The 25,716-nt window shown below is 51.8% G+C and overlaps 1 long non-coding RNA gene across 6 annotated transcripts in view; it reads left to right on the top strand.

Moving 5' to 3' along the window:
• Positions 1-25,716, top strand: part of LOC147010599 (uncharacterized) — a 114,730-nt gene that overhangs the window by 85,793 nt on the left and 3,221 nt on the right. For 2 of the 6 annotated variants that reach the window (XR_015052604.1, XR_015052601.1), the window contains one exon: positions 8,030-9,889. The exons of the other annotated variants lie outside the window; for them this stretch is intronic. This is a non-coding gene — a long non-coding RNA (uncharacterized LOC147010599). Of the gene's footprint in view, positions 1-8,029; positions 9,890-25,716 lie in introns of those variants that run through there. 6 annotated transcript variants of the gene reach the window in all.

Genomic DNA, 25,716 nt, shown 5'->3' on the forward strand with positions numbered 1-25,716 from the left:
CGGCCTCCGTGGCAGTCTGCGTCGACCGTGCGTCCACCGTGTGCTACCGCTAGAGATCGGAGTATAGGTGTTTGCCTATACCGTGGTGCCCCCAGAATCCCAATTTAATTCGTTCCAGGAGGCTGTTCGGATTGCAAAAAGTTCGGATTCCAAAAATATTTTCCCAATAAGAAATAATGGAGTAGGGGAACCGTGCGGAGTAGTGAAAGCGAAGATGGGCGTTGTTGTCATTGTTGTAAGTGATGTAAAAATCCTAACTATAAAATAACTCCGCAGCACACGTACAATTAATTCCCATTAGACAAGGGACGGGACCCTAACTAGAAACACGTACTTACCGATATAACTGATCTATAGGACCTGGCTGTTGTGTGCAGTAAGCCTCCAAATTCGTAACAGTATGTCCCCATCGACATGGAGAGGGGCAGAGCTTGGCCTTGCACCTCCTGATCAAAGGTCGATTCCAACCAACACAAATACTTTCACAACATTTAAAAAAGGTTGTAGCCAAATGTTATGAAAACATTATTTTTGTCGGGTTTTTAAAATACCACGAAAACATTATCATAAAACACTGCATAAAACTTAAAACATTTATTGTTGTAAAAACAATAGTTGGTGGACGTTAAAGATCCCACGTTGTCCTTTGCGAAGAGGAGGCAAGCTATCGCCGGCACCGTGGTGAAATTCCAAATTCCTGCCCTAACTACTTAATTGAATGTCAGGTCTGGCCAGCCAGTTCGTGAAAGACTTGGGCCATAAACTTCTCCCGGCCAACCCCACAAAAAAAAAAAACGTTGGAATAATTGTGGCCGTTAAAGAAAGAATAAGAAGATTGTAATAACTGTGTTAGCTGGGATGCTATGTCGGGAATCGAACCAATTGCATTTAAATAATATTTACATTTCTTATTAAGAATGAAAGTTAATATATATAAATGGTCTCTAGTCTCCGCGGGACTACACTGAATGTAAGGGGTGGTCGCACGATCCTGTACGACCTGAAACGAGGAAATGAGGAAGAGAGTTGGCCCATCATTGCCGTGTTGCATTCCCAAGTGAATTTTTTGCTCCAGCTGTAAAGTCGAACAGCACTCTGTGGAGTGCATCCTCTTTCAGGCTGAACAGTTTACGTTTTGTTCCCCACTGATAGGCCAGATCCGGATTTGGACCTGTTCTTGTCAACCAACCAACTCGACTACATAGTTATGTCATAACCCGTCCATAACTTTTTGAGATATCGTGCTGCAACATATCGTTTTTGGTCCGATCTCTCATGATGGTGATCAGAAGCACTTGAAAAATTCTCGTATCCGGATTCGTATCCGGATCTTCAGCAAAATCGAAACAATTGGTCATTGTCACACCCCCAACCTGTCCACCAAGTTTCGTCCGAATACGTCCACAACTTTTTGAGATCTCCTGCTCACAGACAGACAGACAGACAGACAGACAGATGGGTGAAAAAACAATCTCTGTCCACCTTCGATGTAAGAACAATCAAGTGACCCAACTTGTGTATATGTGTGTGTACCGTGTGTGTATATGTGTTTATATATGTGTTTTTATATATATATATATATATATATATATATATATATATATGTATTAGGAATTTCTTGGGGCGACACGCCAACACCCCATGCGTACGTGCTGCTGTATGCGCTATGCTTCCAGTACACGTGACAATATAATGATTACAATAGCTATGCTGGCAACAAACCACAGACACAACACGCAACAAGGGAAACAGACATAATTGTTAATGCAAATGAATGCGAACCCGCTGCCTGTACGAGTCCCATTGTGAGCGCCTGAAACTCATAGGACATCATCCCCCCCCCCCACCACAACCCCAACCCCCGTCACCACACCGGGGTCTCCGGGGCAGACAGACAGAGGATCCAGGCTTCAGGGTCAGGACGCGCGTTTAAATTCCCGATTCATTTTGACTTGGTTGCGCATGCGCACACACGTTGCCGCCGCCTTCAAAGGCACCACATCTTGAGTCAATATGGCAGCTCCTAGTCAGGAGCAAATCGTCCTTTTCTCGTCCCACTGTTGCATCGAAAAAGAGTACTTTAGAAGTGATCCCAAACGACTTTTGAATTGGACGTGGATCGTTCAAAAGGTTCTTGGAAAGAGATGCACACGATGTCGTCTGAGATCATAATGAGTAGGAAAATGAGAAAGAAAAACATTTTCTTACTCATTGTGATGTTTCTGTCATGGAAAATAAGCAAAAACGTTGGCTTGTCTTGGACTATATTGTGAGTACTGTTTATTATTGTTCTGATAACTTTTTGAATTCCCCACGTGTGATTATCACACAGTTGGTAGGCTGGTTGGGAATTCCATCAAACTTTGTTGAAGATGCAAGGTGTGTGTGTGTGGGGGGAGGGGGATGTATACTCGCAAATACCACCCGTCGCTTCGCTGACAGTAAGACTGAAGGGGGGAGGGAGAATAAGAGAGAAGAAGAGGGAGAGAGGGGTGGAGGAAAGAGAGAGAGAGACAGAGAAAGGAAAAGAGTGGGGAGAGTGAAGAGGTGGATGGGGAAAGGAGAGAAGGGGGAGGGGGAGCAAGGAGGGTGGGGGAAGGGAAGGTAGACGTGCAGTGGAGCGTTAATTACAATTCATACCGTCTCATCAAAATGATTCTGCATAGATGAAAAGTGAAGATGGAAACAAAATAATGTCTGAAATCCGTTTTCTGCAGATCATACTATAAACACGGTCCGGAAACAAACTCCCGTCCAGACATAACTATCATCCGGAGCTAAGCTGGACGCCCTGACACGTCCGAAGACAAACACCGCCTGGACACGTCCGGAGCCAAGCTGGCCGAAGACAAACACCACTCGGACACATCCGGAGACAAACACTGTCCAGACATAACCACCGTCCGGATATGTCCAGAGACAGACACAGACAGAGGGGAGACGAGAGTGAGAGAAGAGATGTGGGAGGGAGGGTGCAGCACTGCATTGGGAGGGGTAGAGCAAGGATGGCACAAACCAGAGAGAGAGGGGGGTAGGTGTAGGGGAGTTAGCAGAGAGAATATGTTATGCTTTATGAAAACACACACACACACACACACACACACACACACACACACACACACACACACACTAATAACGTAACACACAAAAAAGTAATAACGCTTGCGCAGACCCTGAACTCATGTACCATGTTACACATGCACAGACAAGCAGGCAAGATGGTGGCTTATCTGCAATGTTTGTCACGGGCGACAAGGCTATGTTCCCTCCTCCGTAGATTCACAAGAAAATGTGACATTTGCAAAGCATTAAACTTATCTTTTTCTTCTGTTTGTAGAATTACAGTGAGTGAACAAAAAATTTCGCAATGTAACAAAAGTAACCAGCTTCATTGAGCTCTACGATTTAGTGCATTCACTGCAAGACCTCATGCACTATCCTCAGAGGGACTGCCTATTCATAGCGTCTGCCGGGTCTGTGTCTATATTTCCGGAGGTTTTGTGAGGTGCTCAACAGGGAATCAAAGAAAATCTGGTGAAAAGGGGATGTTTTAAATTAGGTTATAATGTTTGTGCAGAGCCCTGAACTGATGTACCACTTGACGCATGCACAGACGAGCAGGCAAGATGGTTGATTATCTGCAATCTTTACTTCATGGGCGATTGAACTTTATCTCCAGGGTTGTTCCTCATTAACCGGAAAATCTTTTGTGGCTAAAGTCATTATTTGAACAAATTCATTTGATTTCATTCACTGCTGTGTGCGCGGTGAAGACCGGCTTTAAAGTTAAAGGGATAATTTATGATGTGCAGTGACAGCCCGGTCAACCATTCCTGATCAATCATTTAATTGGAATGATTGCATGAGTGCTTAAACCAATTGGCGAACACTTTACAATCGAGAACGGAACATTGTGTGAATCGTTTACTCGCAGTGAATCGTTCACCTTCTGAGTGAATCGTTCACTCACTGCAGACGCTTTTGCTCGCCACGTCATTCAGAGCGAGTGGTTCATGCTTCATCATCCTGAGGGAGTGGTTCATGCCTCATCATCCTGAGGGAGTGGTTCATGCTCCGTTACCCTGAGGGAGTGGTTCATGCCTCATCACACTGAGGGAGTGGTTCCTGCTCCGTCACCCTGAGGTTCATGCTCCGTTACCCTGAGGGAGTGGTTCATGCTTCATTGCCCTGAGGGAGTGGTTCATGCTTCTTCACACTGAGGGAGTGGTTCATGCTTCATCACCCTGTGGGAGTGGGTCATGTTTCATCACCCTGTGGGAGTGGTTCATGCTCCATCACCCTGAGGGAGTGGTTCATGCCTCATCATCCTGAGGGAGTGGTTCATGCTCCGTTACCCTGAGGGAGTGGTTCATGCCTCATCATCCTGAGGGAGTGGTTCATGCTCCATCACCCTGAGGGAGTGGTTCATGCTCCGTCACCCTGAGGGAGTGGGTCATGCCTCATCATCCTGAGGGAGTGGTTCATGCTCCGTCACCCTGAGGGAGTGGTTCATGCTTCATCATCCTGAGGGAGTGGTTCATGCTCCGTCACCCTGAGGGAGTGGTTCATGCTTCATCATCCTGAGGGAGTGGTTTAGGCTCCGTCACCCTGAGGGAGTGGTTCATGCTGCTTCACCCTGAGGGAGTGGTTAATGCTTCATCATGCTGAGGGAGTGGTTCATGCTCCGTCACCCTGAGGGAGTGGTTCATGCTTCATCATCCTGAGGGAGTGGTTCATGCTGCTTCACCCTGAGGGAGTGGTTAATGCTTCATCATGCTGAGGGAGTGGTTCATGCTCCGTCACCCTGAGGGAGTGGTTCATGCTTCATCATCCTGAGGGAGTGGTTCATGCTCCGTCACCCTGAGGGAGTGGTTCATGCTTCATCATCCTGAGGGAGTGGTTCATGCTCCGTCACCCTGAGGGAGTGGTTCATGCTCCGTCACCCTGAGGGAGTGGTTCATGCTTCATCATCCTGAGGGAGTGGTTTAGGCTCCGTCACCCTGAGGGAGTGGTTCATGCTTAATCACGCTGAGGGAGTGGTTCATGCTCCGTCACCCTGAGGGAGTGGTTCATGCCTCATCATCCTGAGGGAGTGGTTCATGCTCCGTTACCCTGAGGGAGTGGTTCATGCCTCATCATCCTGAGGGAGTGGTTCATGCTCCATCACCCTGAGGGAGTGGTTCATGCTCCGTCACCCTGAGGGAGTGGTTCATGCTTCATCATCCTGAGGGAGTGGTTCATGCCTCATCATCCTGAGGGAGTGGTTCATGCTCCGTCACCCTGAGGGAGTGGGTCATGCCTCATCATCCTGAGGGAGTGGTTCATGCTCCGTCACCCTGAGGGAGTGGTTCATGCTTCATCATCCTGAGGGAGTGGTTCATGCTCCGTCACCCTGAGGGAGTGGTTCATGCTCCGTCACCCTGAGGGAGTGGTTCATGCTTCATCATCCTGAGGGAGTGGTTTAGGCTCCGTCACCCTGAGGGAGTGGTTCATGCTGCTTCACCCTGAGGGAGTGGTTAATGCTTCATCATGCTGAGGGAGTGGTTCATGCTCCGTCACCCTGAGGGAGTGGTTCATGCTTCATCATCCTGAGGGAGTGGTTCATGCTGCTTCACCCTGAGGGAGTGGTTAATGCTTCATCATGCTGAGGGAGTGGTTCATGCTCCGTCACCCTGAGGGAGTGGTTCATGCTTCATCATCCTGAGGGAGTGGTTTAGGCTCCGTCACCCTGAGGGAGTGGTTCATGCTTCATCACCCTGAGGGAGTGGTTCATGCTCCGTCACCCTGAGGGAGTGGTTTTGGCTCCGTCACCCTGAGGGAGTGGTTCATGCTCCGTCACCCTGAGGGAGTGGTTCATGCTTCATCATCCTGAGGGAGTGGTTTAGGCTCCGTCACCCTGAGGGAGTGGTTCATGCTTAATCACGCTGAGGGAGTGGTTCATGCTCCGTCACCCTGAGGGAGTGGTTCATGCTTCATCATCCTGAGGGAGTGGTTCATGCTCCGTCACCCTGAGGGAGTGGTTTTGGCTCCGTCACCCTGAGGGAGTGGTTCATGCTCCGTCACCCTGAGGGAGTGGTTCATGCTTCATCATCCTGAGGGAGTGGTTTAGGCTCCGTCACCCTGAGGGAGTGGTTCATGCTTAATCACGCTGAGGGAGTGGTTCATGCTCCGTCACCCTGAGGGAGTGGTTCATGCTTCATCATCCTGAGGGAGTGGTTTAGGCTCCGTCACCCTGAGGGTGTGGTTCATGCTTCATTACCCTGATGGAGTGGTTCATGCTTCATCACGCTGAGGGAGTGGTTCATGCTTCATCACCCTGAGGGAGTGGTTCATGCTTCATCATCCTGAGGGAGTGGTTCATGCTTCATCACCCTGAGGGAGTGGTTCATGCTCCGTCACCCTGAGGGAGTGGTTTAAGCTCCGTCACCCTGAGGGAGTGGTTCATGCTTCATTATCCTGAGGGAGTGGTTCATGCTTCATCATCCTGAGGGAGTGGTTCATGCTTCATCACGCTGAGGGAGTGGTTCATGCTTCATTACCCTGAGGGAGTGGTTCATGCTTCATTATCCTGAGGGAGTGGTTCATGCTTCATCATCCTGAGGGAGTGGTTCATGCTTCATCACGCTGAGGGAGTGGTTCATGCTTCATTACCCTTAGGGAGTGGTTCATGCTTCATCACCCTGAGGGAGTGGTTCATGCTTCTTCACGCTGAGGGAGTGCTTTCGGCTCCATCATCCTGAGCGAGTGGTTCATGCTTCATCACCCTGTGGGAGTGGTTCATGCTCCGTTACGTTCTTGCTTCATCCCCCCAAGGGAGTGGTTCATGCTTCATCACCCTGAGGGAGTGGTTCATGCTTCATCATCCTAAGTGAGTGGTTCATGCTCCGTCACCCTGAGGGAGTAGTTTATGCTCCATCATCCTGAGCGAGTGGTTCATGCTTCATCACCCTGTGGGAGTGGTTCATGCTCCGTTACGTTCTTGCTTCATCACCCTGAGGGAGTGGTTCATGCTTCATCACCCTGAGGTAGTGGTTCATGCTTCATCATCCTAAGTGAGTGGTTCATGCTCCGTCACCCTGAGGGAGTAGTTTATGCTCCATCATCCTGAGCGAGTGGTTCATACTTCATCACACTGAGGGAGTGGTTCATGCTCCGTCATCCTGAGCGAGTGGTTCATGCTTCATCACCCTGAGCAAGTTGATGTGAAATAACGCCCGATTTCCGAGCCGTTTGCCCGATCATCGCGTTTTCTAAATTACCGAGCCAAATTTTTTATTACCCGTCACACGCAGCTGTTTATTAAGATTAATGATTGTGAACATCTCCCTGAAATGTCTATATAAATGCAACTGTTTTTCGGTGAAAGCTACTCATGGTTTTTGAGGTGTTGCCGATGTCAGCCAAGTATGTGTGTGTGTGTGTGTGTTCATAAAGCATATATCTCTCTCTGTCTCTGGACATATCCAGACGTTGGTGATACCTGGACGGTGTTTGTCTCCGGACGTTTCCAGGTAGTATTTATGTCTGGATGGGAATTTGTCTCCGGAAGTGTCCAAGCAGTGTTTGTCTCCGGCCAGCTTAGCTCCGGAGACGTCTGGGCCGTGTTTTTCTCTGGACGCGTCCTGGCAGTAATTAACGTTCCACCACACGTCTGCCTTCCCTTCCTCTCACCTCACACTGTCTTCCCTTCCCCCACCCCTCCTTACTCCCCCACCCTCCTCTCCCTTTCTTCCCCACCCCTCTTTCCTTCTCCCTCCCCCTCTTTTATTCCTGTCAACGAAGCGACGGGTGGTATTTGCTCGTGCAGATATATATATATATATATATATATATTGTTGCGGAAATGGCCCTCAGTGTGTTATTAAATATAGGATTAGCCCAGATCCCCCCATTAAATGCATGTTTCGCCAGGTTGTTCAGTAATTGGACGTTACATGTGTGTCGGGAGGTGTAGCAGGCTGTTCATTGTTTATACGGTGGTGGTGTACCGAGAGATTCTTCTTTTTCCTTCTCCCTCCGAACCAATCAGCGCTCTGGGAGGAGCAGTCGGCTGGGAGGCGAGCGAGCGCCGGAAAGGCAGTGGTGGATCTGCCTGAGCTTCGAGTCAGGTGATCGGCAGGAGGAACTGCATGAGGGTTTTTGCGATTGGCTTTTCGTGAAGAGCGAGCCAAAAGAAAGGCAAGCAAGGGACTGCAAGAGGTCTGTCTGCCATCAGCTGGAGGAGAAACTGCTAGCGTCGGTCGGCGATCTGCTGAGGGAGCAACTGAACCTGAGGGTTAGTCGGCGATCTGCTGAGGGAGTAACTCGCGGTGCGTGTGGTTGGCGATCTGTAAGAGAGGAACGGCCTGAACCTGAGGATCGAGTCGGCGATCTTCCGAGGGAGTAACTGAGCCTGAGTGTCGAGTGAGGATTCTGCTGTATAGAAACGACTAGTGGGAGGCCGCAATCTGCTTCAAGAGGACCTGGCTGCTGTGTGAGTCGGCGATCGACTCTATGAGGAGGTCATCGACAGGTTCAACCTGCGTCTAACCACAGAGCCTCTGTCCTTACTCACCTCATGGCTCGACGACGTCTTGTAATCCCGTCGATCTGCCTGCGGAGCCCAACACCCCGATTTGGCCTGATCTGGTGAGCAGGCCACGCCTGGATTCGTATGCTGGACATTGTAAAAAGCCAGCTGGAGCACACCGTGGACCTTCCGCTCTTGTGCCGTCGACCTTACGGGGCCTGAATGCGCTGAGGCTGCGTGCGTGGGCGGTGCGACAAAAGGAGGACAACGCCGCCATTTTGCCACGCTGCATGCTCGAGCTGGGTGCTCGAATCCGTTGACATCGGCTTGTCACGAGCCGCATTCGTGCCTTTGACACTTTTCCTCTCGTCCATGAAGTATCACCAAGTACTCTGTGTCTTGTCTGCATGCTGTCCGTGTCTTTTCTGCATGTTGTCTAAGGTTTATCTTGCTAGGGTTCCCTTCGAAACCCGTTATCCGTAGCTCCCTAGTTAAGAACGGGTTATAGATTAATTATAACATTGTCGTGAATGCATTTGCTTATGTTGTGTTTCCCGATGTGTCCCCAATAAATCTGGCTGAGTTATACGAGATTTGCCACCTTGAATTTATTCATGCCGCGCCAAGGAACGATCCGCTCAATTTGGATATATAACCCAAACGGGCTACGGACTGGCAGACTCTGTTCGGTCTCTGACAAATCCAGTCTGTAACCGGGGTCTATTCCCCCAGCTGGCAAGGCACAGGTGTATTTTGGTATCGTGATCTGAGGCGCGTAACCCGAGACCTGTGTCGAGCCAGCCGGCATTATAACCCCGGAGACGGCGGTGCTGTTGACGCTGAATCTTCAACATTTGGCTATCAAGAGTCGGGTGTGAATCCCGCCACCGCTGAATCCTTAACAATATATATGATTGACCCCTCCCATGCTCCTCCAGCCAAAGTAGCTGCATAAAGCAACCCAAGAAGATTTGCACAAATTAAGTGCTAAACACTGTTTCGAACCCTTCCCAGAGTTCCTCAACAACTACAAACACATTCATACACAGTACACACACCACAATCCCAATGCTATACACATCCCTCAGCTACCGGACCAGTTTCATCACTTATTGGCGAAACATCAGCGATAGCGTCGACAGCAATGCATACCAATGAGGCTCTCAAGCATGTACCACGTGCAAAAACGTCAAAAGCAGTCAATATATAGATAAAGAAAGATCCCACCCACATCTCTCACCTGTGAATGGAGTGAATAGGCATTCAGCTCTCACCGAATCGATGACACCCAGGTGACAAGGATTATATAAATTATTGACCCCTCCCATGCTCCTCCAGCCAAAGTAGCTGCGTAAAGCAACCCAAGAAGACTTACACAAGGTAATTGATATGTGTGTATGTACATGTATGTATGTATGTATATATATATATATATATATATATATATATATATATATATATATGTATATATATATATATATATATATATATATATATATATATATGTATATATATATATATATATATATATATATATATATATGTATATATATATATATATATATATATATATATATATATGTATATATATATATATATGTATGTATATATATATATGTATATATATATATATATATATATATATATATATATATATATATATATATATATATATATATATATATATATATATATATATATATATATATATATATTGTTGCGGATTCGCGCCCGCCGGCGTGCGAACGGCCACGTAACTCAAATCGCGGCACGTCGCCCACCGGACGGACAATCCCGTCGTGACCCTCTCGGACTAACGCCGGGAACTAGTCACGGGTGGGCCTTTCGGCCTCACCACGATCGTGCCAATCGGCCCCCCGCGTGGGATAGGGTTGCTCGCCAAATTCGACCTACCTAAGTACCCACACGGAGGGTAGACCGGGCGATCGCACCTCGCCGCAGGTCGACTTCGGACACGGGTCACTTTAAGCGACCCGTTCCATACTATCGGGATAACCGAGCGGTGTTATCGTCAACCTCGACGGTTCGATTAATTATTGGGCGTATTTAGCCCACGACCAACCCTTTACGTGAAGCAAGATGGAGATTCAATTAAAGAAAAGACCAAGCGAAACGGGAAAAACAGTTCAACATAAAGCACATTTATTCCGTGGCAAACGGAAAGCACACATATACAATTACAATTATGCACCAAAAGCAAATGTAACAAAAGAAGAAACACCACAATAATGCACAAAAAGCAAATGTAAAAGAGAAACACAATGCAGATCTACTACCGACTACCGAGCACACGGCAACACTTATCCAGTTTTACTTCACAGACGGCGCCGACAACACATATACTCAAAGCAAAAGAAAAAGGAAGGGGCCACCCTCATCGACAAGGGGGCAGACGGGCCTGGGGCCGAGACCGCGTCGAGCCTACCCGTCTGGTGATGAGCCGCAAAATGGCGGCGGCGCTCCGACTCTGCGGGCCTCGCTGGCACTGCCTGGAATGGGGTGGGAACGGGGCCCCCTTCTCACACTATCTCAGCGCGGGGGGAAACAGGAGGGGGTTGTTGATGCTCGGGGGAATGAGGATATCTCGCTGGCTTGGGTCCCGCGACGAGCGACTCCACCGCGACCTCGGTCGCGTTACCGGCCTCCCCTCTCCGCAGCTCCCCGACTCTGACACGACACTCTCTCGACTGCCTTCGCCGCCGCCACAACTCTCCAACTCTCCACTCTTCTCAACTCCGTCCAACTGCGATTCAGAAACTCTTTTTCTCTCCCGATTCAGAAACTCCCTCAACAACTGCCTCGATTTGCTCCACGCTCGGCGCTTTATAGTGCGACAGGAGAAATCATATGCAGATTTTTGGATCAGGAATCGCTCGGGGGCGGAGCCACGCTCCCCATTGGACAGAGGAAAAGTGGGCGTGAATGATTCTTGATCCGCGAATCTGCATATAGCGATTATACTCCGACGCACCTGGAGGCGGGGCCAAATCGCCCCACGCCCGCTGATAGGACGGAACAGAAGTGGGCGTGAATCGTTCTTGATCCGATTTCTCGGAAAGGCTGGTGTTTTTGCACCCGCTGCTCGGTGCGCGCCCTGTACGAGTCCAGGATCGGTGCCCACAAGCGGCGCGGGAATGGCGGTGATGCGATGGTTGCGAGAGCGAGATGTGACGGCAAGGGTCGTGGCTGTTGTTGTGAAGCGGAGTTGCGGTTGGTGGTTGTTGTGTGATGGCTGTTGAGACGTGGTTGGTGGTGGTTGTGGTGGTAGTTATGGCGGCTGGTCCAAAATAAAGATAGTAAAAGAAAAACGGCTATCTAAAAGGGTTGCAGCCCGAATGAATGACATTTATTCCCTCTAAACAACGGGTTTGGGCTGCTACACATATACTTACAGAGATATCTCACCTACGGGACCTGAATGGTGGTTTGTGAATTTCGTCAACCACAACACTACCCCCTCCCTTTTTTACAGACTCGTCCCGAGTCGTCAAATTTTCGTGTGCCATCATGTGTAGTTTTCCCCTAGTACATTTTACCTACGGATCCCTGAGTGCGACATTCATGGCATTCGTGTCCGCAAAATAAATAACCTGAGGGCTGAGTAACTAACTAAACAAACCCACTCACACGGACGACTTAAATAAAATTGCCGGCGCTAAGACAGACATGCCGGGGGCGCACTCATATGTGCAGTACATCTTAACTTACAAATTTTACACTAAACCATGGCCCAGGATCAATGGTCTCTGCAAAAAGAAAGCAGTAAGCAGGGAGCCAGGCTGCTCGCATGCAGTCTCTGGCTCAAACAATGCAAGTGACAGGGAACGTGGCCGGCTGCTCACACGCAGTCCAAGGCCTTCCCTTTTTAAACTGAACGCAGTGCAAAGCAACGGTGCATGGGCCGCACAAACGCAGTCTCCGTGCCAGCTCAAGTGGCACACGCAATGAACACAACGGATGGATGGATGGACACAAACACGGTGCACGGGCCGCCACTGCAGGCCCGTGTTGTAGCTGCCAACAGGACAGTTCTTGCAGCTTGCAAACTGTTGCTTCCTGATCCTGGCGCACATGGCAATGAACAGGGGGGGGGGGCAAAGCAAAAATTGAACGGGGCTGGTGAACAGGGGCAGTGGGCATGGCATTGCAAACACAGCCTGCAGAACAAGGCCGCTGCAGGCAAACACAGCCTGGCAGATGAACTGGCCGGCACAAGCCTCGCAGAAAACAGCTGCAGACGATCCGGCCGGTACAGGCCTTGCAGCACAGCAGCTGCAGCCGATCCAGCCGGCACAGGCCTTGCAGCAAAACAACAGCTGCCGATGAAGCTGGCCAGTCTTCGCCGTTCAGTGGAGGTTGGTGGAGGGACTGCGGTGGTGCTGGCCACTCGGAAGGTGGGCTCGGACTTACCCTATGGTCTCCCTCCCAACCTATCGCCTTTGCCTGTCACTGTCTATACCCACTCCCTTAATTTGTCCAAAACCAATTTAGCCCCAACTTATTTAATTTTTTTTTTCTTCCACTATAATTCGTCCCCCACCCCCCTTTACTGTCCTTGTTCGGCTAACCTATCCTGTCACCTAGCCTACTCCCAACCCCTACGTTCCCTTCCCGGAGGGGAACAAGGGAGAGCTAGCGTCCTGTGTCGAGGCCCAATCCAAGCCTCAGAATGGCCTCCCCAGAGTTCAGCGATCTAAACCAAGGTGGGTCCAGCGGCCCACAACGAGAGCGAGGGGATGGATGGTGCGGAGGGGTACACTTCCTAATCTACCCTAACCACTTAACTGTTAAACTACCCCGGGGCTTTCAACAAGCGCCTCTCACTTAAACTATTGGTTCTAACAACCCAGATTCCCATCGCCTGTGTTGGTGTCCTCTCAAATTTCGGGCCTCGCCCCCCAATTTTCTTCCCGTGCCCTCACACGGTCTCATGGCTGGGACGCGTGGCTCCCTTTGGCAGGCACGACCCTCTGCCGAATCTCCAGCTATGGCACCCCCGGGCACTACACTGCCTCCGAGCCTACCAGCTCCCTAACACCGGGGAGTGCCCCCCATGGCACCTCCCCTGAAACGCACACGTGGCAGGCTGGCTTCCCGGGCCCCTTTCCGAGGGTCACCCGTGCCCACAACACTGCCCACGCAGCTAATGGTGCCCCGGGCCCCCGCACCAAGCAGATGCACCCGTGCTCACTACGCTATCCCAGCCCCCCATGGGCCCTTGGCCTACCACGGCCGACTAGCCTGGTGCCCGGGGTACCCACTCAGCGATACTCACCTTTCGCAGCCACGCTCCCAGCCCGTCAACAGGGCTCCTGCACCCCTCCAAACGGGTTTCGAGCCTACACTCCCACCAACAACAAAACGACCTCCATTTTGTAAATTTGACTAACCCCCTAACTCACTCTACACTGACCCCGGGGTCCCTTGGGCGGGAGTCACTCCTCCCCCCCCAATCACTCATCGCACCATGCATTCCCCATTCGCTCCACTCACACAGACCCGCTGGCCTCACTCACTCACCAAGCACATGCTTCCACTTCACTCACCAACTCTTCAACACACTCACCGCTGAACTCTGCCATCCTTCTAACTACCTCCCCTAACTAACTCGTGCTCCCACGTCGTCCCTTAAACTAGTAGCACGGTCCTTTTAACACTACGTAGCTAAACTACGTCAACTCTACACATCCAAAGGCTGTCACTGTCTCCAAATCTCTAAAATAACTTTTATTTCCCCACCTAAAGCTCATCTAAATCCCCCTAACTAATCCATTCCACGGGCCCCATGAGGACTTACCCCTGCCCCATGGAGCCGGTCTAGCTAAGCTAACCCTTCCCCCTAACTAGTTTCCATCCTGTGCCCAAGTAAGGGGGTCTTCCACCCCTTGCCCGGGAATCCTGTGCACCCGAAAGCGAGGCTTGCTGTTTTTTTTTTTTTTTTCTAATTGCGCAGCACCAGCGCGGTAACTCACAGCTCGCGCATTTTGCACCTGCCCGTGACGTCATGCAGCTGCATGTGTACCTCGTCCCTCCTTGGACGGTACCATCCGGCAGGGATACCCCTACTGCCGGATTCCAACCCCGCGTGCAGCCATGACGTCACCGTGCGCATAAAAAAAAAACAAGCCCCACGTCTCGAGGGGTTCCCCACGCGAACACATGTGCTTTGCCCGTTGGAGCGCAACACACACGCCCGCGTGGAGAACCCGTCCGGTCCAAATCCGAAATCCTGCCAAAACTTTGTCCGTCCGCGGGATCGGCAAATCCACCGCATGCGTTTCCGGACCAGGACTTCATTCTCGCAAGCGAGCACGTGGGGGCCTCGTGTGTTGCACAGCACGGACCTCACGCTCGCTGCTGGGTGAACCCGGCACGGTCCCCGAAACAGCTACAGCCGCTACCCGGCTTTCTTTCCTCTGTCGCAGTCTCCGTCGCCATTCGATCCACGCACACCTGCGTGTTACGACGCTCACACTCCACTCCATTACATTCACACCGGGAGACGCGGCTGCATGTTCACACATGCCTACCGACATCTCCCTTACACACAGCGACCTTGCACACGCTGTCTCTCTCACACTCACGGTCTCCCTTGCACTCGGCCGTTCACTCACGCATGCCACCTCCCTCGCACACGTGGCTCCACTCACTCGTGGTGCTCCATTCATACTGGCCGTTTCACTCACACACACGGCCTCTTCCACTTGCGGTGCCCCTTTTACACACGGCGTGCTGGGAAGCACGTACTCCGGCACAGTCGCCACCACACCACTCACACACGGGGTCGCTTCCACACACGGGGTCTTTGTCACCCACCCGGTCGCTCTCACACATGCCCTTGCACCCGCGCTTTGCGTGCGTTGCAGCACGCATTCCGCCACACTCGTGAACACACACCTCGACACCACACACACAGGGACAACCACACTGGGGATTCGTGTCCCCACAAGGGTCTCCGGGGCCTCAATACCCCCCAAGCTCTCCGTGCACCTGTCCACAGCACCCGTCCCCTCAACCTCGCAAAGCACGACCGAACCCACCTGGTCGTGACTCGCCTCAAGGGGGCATACTCCCTCCCCTCGTTCCTGGAGGAGGCCATCCAACTGCTCGCACTGGGTCTCCACCCAGTCCACCAGCTCACCCCCATTGTCCCCCACTACCTCCGTGTGTGTGTGTTGCTCTCTATCCCCGTCTTCATCGTGTAGTCTTCCCTCTATCGTTCCCTCTCCCGTGTCTCTGCCAACTCAGTCACCTCTTCACCCTTTACCTCCCTTGTCTCAACTATTATTTCCGTCTCTTCCCTTGTTATCTCCCTCGTGCACGTCTCCGTCACCCCAATTAGTTTTTCCCTCTCGGTCACCGTCACTTTTTCCGTCACGATTCTTGCCCAACACGTCTCCCGAATTACTTTGTCACCCGCCTCCACCGCGGGCCTGACAGCTGTTGCACTCCCTCCCAGCTCGTTCGCTCCCACACGTGGAGTCGCCATTTTAAACTCCCTGGTAACGGCCTTCATGCCCGCCTGCAGGCTTCGGCCCATGCTCTGCGTCTCACCCCGCAGCTCTTTCATTTCTTCCTTCATGTTTGTTTCCATTTCGTTCATTTGCTGTGTATTCGCATCCATCTTTTCGTTCATGCCTTTTATTTCGTTTTTCATTTCATTTGTGTTTGCATCCATTTTCGCTGTCATTGCCGCCAGCATGGCGCATAGCTGGGCCATGTCGGGTGCGCTTGGGTGAGCCGATTCGGCAAGGATCAGGGGGTTTTGGTGGAGAGGGGGAGGGGAGGTGTCATACACCGCGGCCGCCGCCGCACCTATTTCGGGCTCTGGGTTCAGTTGGGGGAGTTCGTGTTCCTGCACAACCAACATTTCCTGCACGGGGTTTTCATCCTGGACCATGGATTCTACACATTCTAAATCCATTTCTAATACCCCCGGCTCCCGCTCGCCTTGAGACGCCATCTTATTTCTCGTAAAGGGTTAATTTGAATCGCTCGTAATTTGGAGGGAATCGAGGGTCGCTCCTCTCACCCCCGGACCGATTCCCGTGAATTTAGCTGGAGACAGGAGAGCCCGTTGTCCCGTTTTCCGACACCAGTGTCGCGAGGAGGGGGATGAGTTTGTATCCCACTCCTGACACCAGTGTTGCGGATTCGCGCCCGCCGGCGTGCTGGCGGCCACGTAACTCGAATCGCGGCACGTCGCCCAACGGACGAACAATCCCGTTGTGACCCTCTCGGACTAACGCCGGGAACTAGTCATGGGTGGGCCTTTCGGGCTCACCACGATCGTGCCAATCAGCCCCCCCACGTGGGATAGGGTTGCTCGCCAAATTCGACCTACCTAAGTACCCACACGGAGGATAGACTGGGCGATCGCACCTCGCCGCAGGTCGACTTCGGACACGGGCCACTTTAAGCGACCCGTTCCGTACTATCGGGATAACCGAGCGGTGTTATCGTCAACCTCGACGGTTCAATTAATTATTGGGCGTATTTAGCCCACGACCAACCCTTTACGTGAAGTAAGATGGAGATTCAATTAAAGAAAAGACGAAGCGAAACGGGAAAAACAGTTCAACATAAAGCACATTTATTCCGCGGCAAACGGAAAGCACACATATACAATTACAATTATGCACCAAAAGCAAATGTAACAAAAGAAGAAACACCACAATAATGCACAAAAAGCAAATGTAAAAGAGAAACACAATGCAGATCTACTACCGACGACCGAGCACACGGCAACACTTATACAGTTTTACTTCACAGAAGGCGCCGACAACACATATACTCAAAGCAAAAGAAAAAGGAAGGGGCCACCCTCATCGACAAGGGGGCAGACGGGCCTGGGGCCGAGACCGCGTCGAGCCTACCCGTCTGGTGATGAGCCGCAAAATGGCGGCGGCGCCCCGACTCCGCGGGCCTCGCTGGCACTGCCTGGAATGGGGTGGGAACAGGGCCCCCTTCTCACACTATCTCAGCGCGGGGGAAACAGGAGGGGGTTGTTGATGCTTGGGGGAATGAGGATATCTCGCTGGCTTGGGTCCCGCGACGAGCGACTCCACCGCGACCTCGGTCGCGTTACCGGCCTCCCCTCTCCGCAGCTCCCCGACTCTGACACGACACTCTCTCGACTGCCTTCGCCGCCGCCACAACTCTCCAACTCTCCCACTCTCCACTCTTCTCAACTCCGTCCAACTGCGATTCAGAAACTCTTTTTCTCTCCCGATTCAGAAACTCCCTCAACAACTGCCTCGATTTGCTCCGCGCTCGGCGCTTTATAGTGCGACAGGAGAAATCATATGCAGATTTTTGGATCAGGAATCGCTCGGGGGCGGAGCCACGCTCCCCATTGGACAGAGGAAAAGTGGGCGTGAATGATTCTTGATCCGCGAATCTGCATATAGCGATTATACTCCGACGCACCTGGAGGCGGGGCCAAATCGCCCCACGCTCGCTGATAGGACGGAACAGAAGTGGGCGTGAATCGTTCTTGATCCGATTTCTCGGAAAGGCTGGTGTTTTTGCACCCGCTGCTCGGTGCGCGCCCTGTACGAGTCCAGGATCGGTGCCCACAAGCGGCGCGGGAATGGCGGTGATGCGATGGTTGCGAGAGCGAGATGTGACGGCAAGGGTCGTGGCTGTTGTTGTGAAGCGGAGTTGCGGTTGGTGGTTGTTGTGTGATGGCTGTTGAGACGTGGTTGGTGGTGGTTGTGGTGGTAGTTATGGCGGCTGGTCCAAAATAAAGATAGTAAAAGAAAAACGGCTATCTAAAAGGGTCGCAGCCCGAATGAATGACATTTATTCCCTCTAAACAACGGGTTTGGGCTGCTACACATAGACTTACAGAGATATCTCACCTACGGGACCTGAATGGTGGTTTGCGAATTTCGTCAACCACAACAATATATATATATATATATATATATATATATATATATATATATATATATATATATATATATATATATATATATATATATATATATATATATATATATATATGTATATATATATATATATATATGTATATATATATATATATATGTATATATATATGTATATATATATATATATGTATATATATATATATATATATATATATATATATATATATATATATATATATATATATATATATATACATATATATTGTTGTGGATTTTCGCCCGTCCGGCGTGCGGGCGACCACATTTGCGGCTGTTCGCGCCCACCGGACGAGCAATCTAGTCGCAGCTTACGGATCAACGCCAAAACCCAGCTACGGGTGTTTTTAACCACACCATAAACCAGCCAACTCTTCTGTCCACGCGCTACAGGGTTGATCGCCGAATTGTCGATGTACCTCATTATTTGCGCAGACAGAAATGCCGGGAGTTTATACCTCGACGGAGCCTGCACGACGGAGCCTGCGTGCTTGCTCTTTCACCTTCGACCCTTCACCCCCGGCTGGCTACGCCCCTTTCGCCGTTCTGATCCGATTTTGCCGTCAAACTCGGCCATGTTAGGAATCACCGTCTTCACACGGACGTGTTTGGAATCACCGGCTTCACGCGGACGTGTTTGGAATCACCGGCTTCACACGGTTGTGGTGAAGATGGTGAGGAGATGATGGCGGTTGTGGAGAAGATGGTGAGGAGATGATGGCGGTTGTGGAGAAGATGGTGAGGAGATGATTGTTTAAAATAAAAGACAGAAAAGAATAACACTACCTCAAAGGTTCACAGCCCAGCACAGAAATAATTCCCGTTATACCTCGGTGGGGAAATCTAACCTGGAACACACACTTATCGACATAACTGATCTTCGGGGAACCTGAATGGTGATCTGTGAATTTCCACAACCGTAACAATATACATATATATATATATATATATATATATATATATATATATATATATATATATATATATATATATATATATATATATATATATATATATATATACATATATATATATATACATATATATATATATGTTTATATATATATACATGTTTATATATATATAGATATATATATATATATATATATACAATATATATATATATATATATATATATATATATATATATATATATATATATATATATATATATATATATATATATATATATATATTGTTGTGGTTGACCAAATTCGCAAACCACCATTCAGGTCCCTTAGGTGAGATATCTCCGTAAGTATATGTGTAGTTAGGCCCAAACCCGTTGTCTAGTGGGAATAAATGTCATTCATGCGTGCTGCGACTCTTCAGGATAGCCGTTTTTCTTTTACTATCTCTATTTTGGACCAACCGCCATGATTACCACCGCCAACCGCGTCTCAACAGTCATCACAACATCAACCACCCACCGCGGCGCCGCTTCACCACAGCAGCCACGACCTTTACCGTCACACCTCACAACCGTCGCATCGCCACCGTTCTTGCGCCACTTGTGGGTACCGGTATTGGACTCGTGCAGGCCGCGCGCCGAACAGCGTGTACAAAACCACGGACTTTCCGCTCCAAAAACGGATCAAAAAGCATTCACGCCCACTTTTTCTCGGGCCAATGGGGAGCAAGGTGAAAGGTCGAAGGCAGGGGGTCAAAGGCGAAGCCACGGGGCTTATATAAGCGGCTGCGTTCGTCAGAAAAGAGTCGTCGTGTGCGTTGGAGTTGAGTGCAGTTGGGAAGTTCGCAGGAGGAAGAGTTCGGAGTTGGAGTCGGAGCGAAGAGGACGGAGCTGTGGAGAGGCGGCGGCGGCGAAGGCAGACGAGGGGGTGCTCGCATCGGTGCCGGGAGCTGCACACCAGGGAGGCCGACGGCGCGACCTGGTCGAGGTGGAGACGCTCGTCGCGGGACCCGAGACAGAGTAAATATCCTCCTTTCCCCGAGCATCAGCAACCCCCTCCTGTTTCCCCCCCGCGCTGAGATAGTGCGACCAAGGGGGCCCCCTTCCCACCCCCTACCAGACACTGTCCGCGAGGCCCGCGGAGTTGAGGCACCACCGCCGCTCCGCGTCTCATCACCAGACGGGTAGGCCCGACACGGTCTCGGCCCCAGGCCCGCCTACCCCCTCATCCTGGAGGGTGGTTCTCTTTTCTTTTGCTTTGGGAATGTGTGTTGTCGGCGCCGTCTGTGAAGTAAAATTGTATAAGTGTTGCCGTGTGCTCGCGTAATCGGTATTAGATCTGCATTGTCGCATTTGCTTTTTGTCTTCTTTTTTATGTGCTTTTGGTGGAATTGTATACGTGTGCTTTCCGTTCATCGCGAATAAATGTGCTTTATGTTGAACTGTTCTCCCGCTTCGCTTCGTCATTTCTTTCATTGAATCCTCATCTTGCTTCACGTAAAGGGTTGGTAGTGGGCTGAATACGCCCGATAATTAATCGAACCGTCGAGGCCGACGAATAACACCGCTCGGTTATCCCGATAGTACGGAACGGGTCGCTTAAGTGGCCCGTGTCCGAAGTCGACCTGCGGCGAGGTGCGATCGCCCGGTCTACCCTCCGTGTGGGTACTTAGGTAGGTCGAATTTGGCGAGCAACCCTATCCCACGCGGGGGCCGATTGGCTCGATCGCAGTGAGACCGAAAGGTCCACCCGTGACTGGTTCCCGGCGTTAGTCCGAGAGGGTCACGACTGGATTGTCCGTCCGGTGGGCGACGTGCCGCGATTCGAGTTACGTGGCCGTTCGCACGCCGGCGGGCGCGAATCCGTAACACTGGTGTCAGGAGTGGGATACAAATCCATCGCCCTCCTCGCGGCACTGGTATCGGAGAACAGGAAAACGGGCTCTCCTGTCTCCAGCTAAATTCACGGGAATCGGTCCAGGGGTGAGAGAAGCGACCCCCGATTCCCTCCAAATTACGAGCGAGCGAAATTAACCCTTCACGAGAAGCAAGATGGCGTCTCAAGGCGAGCGGGAGCCGGGGGTATTAGAAATGGATGTAGAATGTGTAGGATCCATGGCCCAGGATGGAATGCCCGTGCAGGAACATGAACTCGTCCAACTGAACCCAGAGCCCGAAATAGGTGCGGCAGCGGCCGCGGTGTATGACACCTCCCCCCCCCTCTCCACCAAAACCCTTCCCCAACCCTTGCCGAAACGGCTCAGCTGAGTGCATCCGACATAGCCCAGCTATGCACCATGCTGGCGAACATGAACGAAAAAATGGATACATTCACAAACCAAATAAAACGCATGAAAACTAAAATGGAAACAAACATGAAGGAAGAAACGAAAAAGCTCCGGGGGGAGACGCAGAACATGGGCCGATGCCTGCAGGCGGGCATGAAGGCCGTGACCAGGGAGATAGGAATGGCGACTCCACGTGTGGGAGCAAACGAGCTGGAAGGGGGTGCAGCAGCTGACAGGCCCGCGGTGGAGGCGGGTAAAAAAAGAATTCGGGGGGCGTGTTGGGCGAGGGTCGTGACAGAAGAATCGACGGTGACCAAAAGGGAAAAATTAAATGGGGAGACCAAAACGTGTGAGACGAGACACGAGGTGACGACAACAGAAACTTATAAATGTATAGAGACACGGGAGATAGAGGGTGAATTGGACGGGGTAAGTGACGCACACACACACGGAGGTGGTGGAGGATAATGCGGGTGAGCTGGTGGACTGGGTGGAGGCCCGGTGCGAGCAGCGGGATAGCCTCCTCCAGGAACGAGGGGAGGGAGTCTGCCCCCTTGAGGTGAGTCACGACCAGGTGAGTTCGGTCGTGCTTTGCGAGGTTGAGGGGACGAGTGCTGTGGACAGGTGCACGGAGAGCTTGGGGGGTATAGAGGCCCCGGAGACCCTTGTGGGGACATGAATCCCCAGTGTGGTTGTCCCTGTGTGTGTGGTGCAAGGTGTGAGTGCGTCCCCGTGTGTGGAAGCGACCCCGTGTGTGAGTGGTGTGGTGGCGATGGTGCCGGAGTACGTGCTTCCCAGCACGCCGTGTGTGGATGAGGCACCGCGGTTGAGTGCCCCCGCGTGTGTGAGTGAGGGACGGTGTGTGGATGAGGCACCGCGGGTGAGTGCCCCCGCGTGTGTGGATGAGGCACGGAGTGTGAGTGAAGCACCGCGGGTGAGTGCCCCCGCGTGTGTGGGTGAGGCACCGTGTGTGAGTGAGGCCGTGTGTGTGGATGAAACGGCCAGTGTGGATGAGGCACCGCGGGTGAGTGCCCCCGCGTGTGTGAGTGAGGCACGGTGTGTGGATGAGGGACCGCGGGTGAGTTCCCCCGCGTGTGTGAGTGGTGTGGTTTGTGTAAGGGAAATACCACGTGTGAGTGGTATGGGTTATGCAAAGGAGACCGTGTGTGTGAGAGAGCGGTATGTGAGGGAGATGTCGGTTGGCATGCGGGAGCACGCAGCCGCGTCTCCCGGGGTGAATGTGATGGAATGGAGTGTGAGCGTCGTAACACGCAGGTGTGCGTGGGTTGAATGGCGACGACGGCGACATGAGAGGAAAGAAAGCGAGTAGCGAGCGTAGCTGTTTCGGGGACCGTGCCGGGTTCACCCAGCAGTGAGCACGCAGTCCGTGCTGTGCAACGCACGAGACCGCCACGTGCTCGCTTGCGAGAGTGAAGTCCCGGTCCGGAAACGCACGCGGTGGATTTGCCGATCCCGCGGACGGACAAAGTTTAGGCAGGATAATGGATTTGGACCAGACGGGTTCTCCACGCGATCGTGTGTGTTCAGCTCCAACGGGCAAAGCACATGTGTTCGCGTGGGGAACCCCTCAAGACGTGGGGCTTGTGTTTTTTATTTATGCGCACGGTGACGTCATGGCTGCACGTGGGGTTGGAATCCGGCAGGAGGGGAATCCCTGCCGGATGGTACCGTCCAAGGAGGGACGAGGAACACGTGCAGCTGCATGACGTCACGGGCAGGTGCCGCGCTGGTGCTGCGCATGAAAAAAAAAAAGAGAACAGTAAGCCTCACTTTCGGGTGCACAGGATTCCTGGGCAAGGGGTAGAAGACCCCCTTACCTGGGCACAGGATGGAAACTAGTTAGGGGGAAGGGTTAGCTTAGTTAGACCGACTTCATGGGGCAGGGGTAAGTCCTCATGGAGTCCGTGGAATGGATTAGGTAGAGGGATTTAGTGAGCTTTAGAAGCCTGGTGTTGGCGCAGTGGTTAGGGCAGCGGCTTGGGATCCAAAAGGTCCTGAGTTCAAACCCCGTTGAGCCACTGAATTAATACACCAGGGGGTTCACTCAGCCTGTCATCCTTCCGAGGTCGGCGAAATGAGTACCAGTTGTACTGGGCCGGTGTATGCCCCGGTTAAAATAGGTGTACCATATCCCTGTGTCGTAAGAGGCGACCAGGGTTGCGTCAGGAAGGGCATCCGGCGTAAAACATGTGCCAAATCACAATGCGGATCATACGGATGATCCGCTGTGGCGACCCCTAACGGGAGCAGTCGAAAGAAGAAGAAGAAGAAGAAGAAGAAGAAGAATTTAGTGAGCTTTAGGTTGGGAAAGTGATTTTTTGATTTAGAGACAGAGACAGACTTGTGAGTGTGTAGAGGGGAGGAAGTTTAGCGACGTAGTGTTCAAAGGAACGTGCTGTAGTGTAAGGGACGACGTGGGAGCACGAGTTAGGGGATGTAGTTAGAAGGATGGCAGAGTTCAGCAGTGAGTGTATCGAAGAGTTGGTGAGTTGTGAGGTGAGTACATGATGAGTGAGTGAGGCCAGCGGGTCTGTGTGAGTGGAGTGAATGGGGAATGCATGGTGCGATGAGTGATTGGGGGGAGGAGTGACTCCCGCCCAAGGGACCCCTGGGTCAGTGTAGAGTGAGTTAGGGGGTTAGTCAAATTAACAAAAATGGAGGTTGTTTTGCTGTTGGTGTGAATGTAGGCTCGAAACCCGTTTGGAGGGGTGCAGGAGCCCTGTTGACGGGCTTGGGAGCGTGGCTGCGAAAGGTGAGTATCGCTGAGTGGGTACCCCGGGCACCAGGCTAGTCGGCCGTGGTAGGCCAAGGGCCCATGGGGGGGCGGGATAGCGTAGTGGGCACGGGTGCGCCTGCTTGGTGCGGGGGCCCGGGGCGCCATTAGCCGCGTGGGCAGTGTTGTGGGCATGGGTGACCCTCGGAAAGGGGCCTGGGAAGCCAGCCTGCCACGTGTGCGTTTCAGGGGAGGTGCCATGGGGGCACTCCCGGTGTTAGGGAGCTGGTAGGCTCGGAGGCAGTGTAGTGCCCGGGGGTGCCATAGCGGGAGAATCGGCAGAGGGTCGTGCCTGCCAAAGGGAGCCACGTGTCCCAGCCATGAGACCGTGTGAGGGCACGGAGAGAAAATTGGGGGGCGAGGCCCGAAATTGTGAGGACACCAACACAGGCGACGGGAATCTGGGTTGTTAGAACCAATAGTTTAAGTGAGAGGCGCTTGTTAAAGCCCCGGGGTAGTTTAACAGTTAAATGGATAGGGTAGAATAGGAAGTGTACCCCTCCGCACCATCCATCCCCTCGCTCTCGTTATGGGCCGCTGGGCCCACTTTGGGTTAGATCGCTGAACTCTGGGGAGGCCATTCTGAGGCTTCGGTGGGCCTCGACACAGGACGTTAGCTCTCCCTTATTCCCCTCCGGGAAGGGAACGTAGGGGTTGGGAGTAGGCTAGGTGACAGGATAGGTTAGCCGAACAAGGACGACAAAGGGGGTTAGGGGACGATTTATAATGGGGAAGTAAAAATAAAAACAACAAAAAAATAAGTTGGGGCTAAATTGGGGTTTGACAAATTAAGGGAGTGGGTATGTACAGTGACAGGCAAAGGCGATAGGTGGGAGGGAGACAGGTAGGTAGGTCCGAGCGCGCCTTCCAAGTGGCCAGCACCACCGCACTCCCTCCACCAACCTCCATTGAACGGCAAAGGCTGGCCAGCTTCATCTGCTGGCTGCGTTGCTGCAAGGCAGAGGCCGGCCAACTTCATCGGCAGCTGTTGTTGTGCTGCAAGGCCTGTGCCGGCCGGATCATCTGCAGCTGTGGTACTTCAAGGCCTGTGCCAGCCAGTTCATCTGCCGGCTGTGTTTGCCTGCAGCGGCCTTCTTCTGCGGGCTGTGTTTGCCTGGTCACCTTTGCCATGCCATGCCCACTGCCCATGTTCACCAGCCCCGTTCAATTTTTGCTTTGCCCCCCCCTGTTCATTGCCATGTGCGCCAGGATCAAGGCAACAGTTTGCAAGCTGCGAGAACTGCCATGTTGGCAGCTACAACACG

The sequence above is a fragment of the Eptatretus burgeri genome, chromosome 16 (genome assembly GCF_056783735.1).
Source record: "Eptatretus burgeri isolate ZD-2024b chromosome 16, Ebu_testis_v1, whole genome shotgun sequence".
Taxonomy (NCBI): domain Eukaryota; kingdom Metazoa; phylum Chordata; class Myxini; order Myxiniformes; family Myxinidae; genus Eptatretus; species Eptatretus burgeri.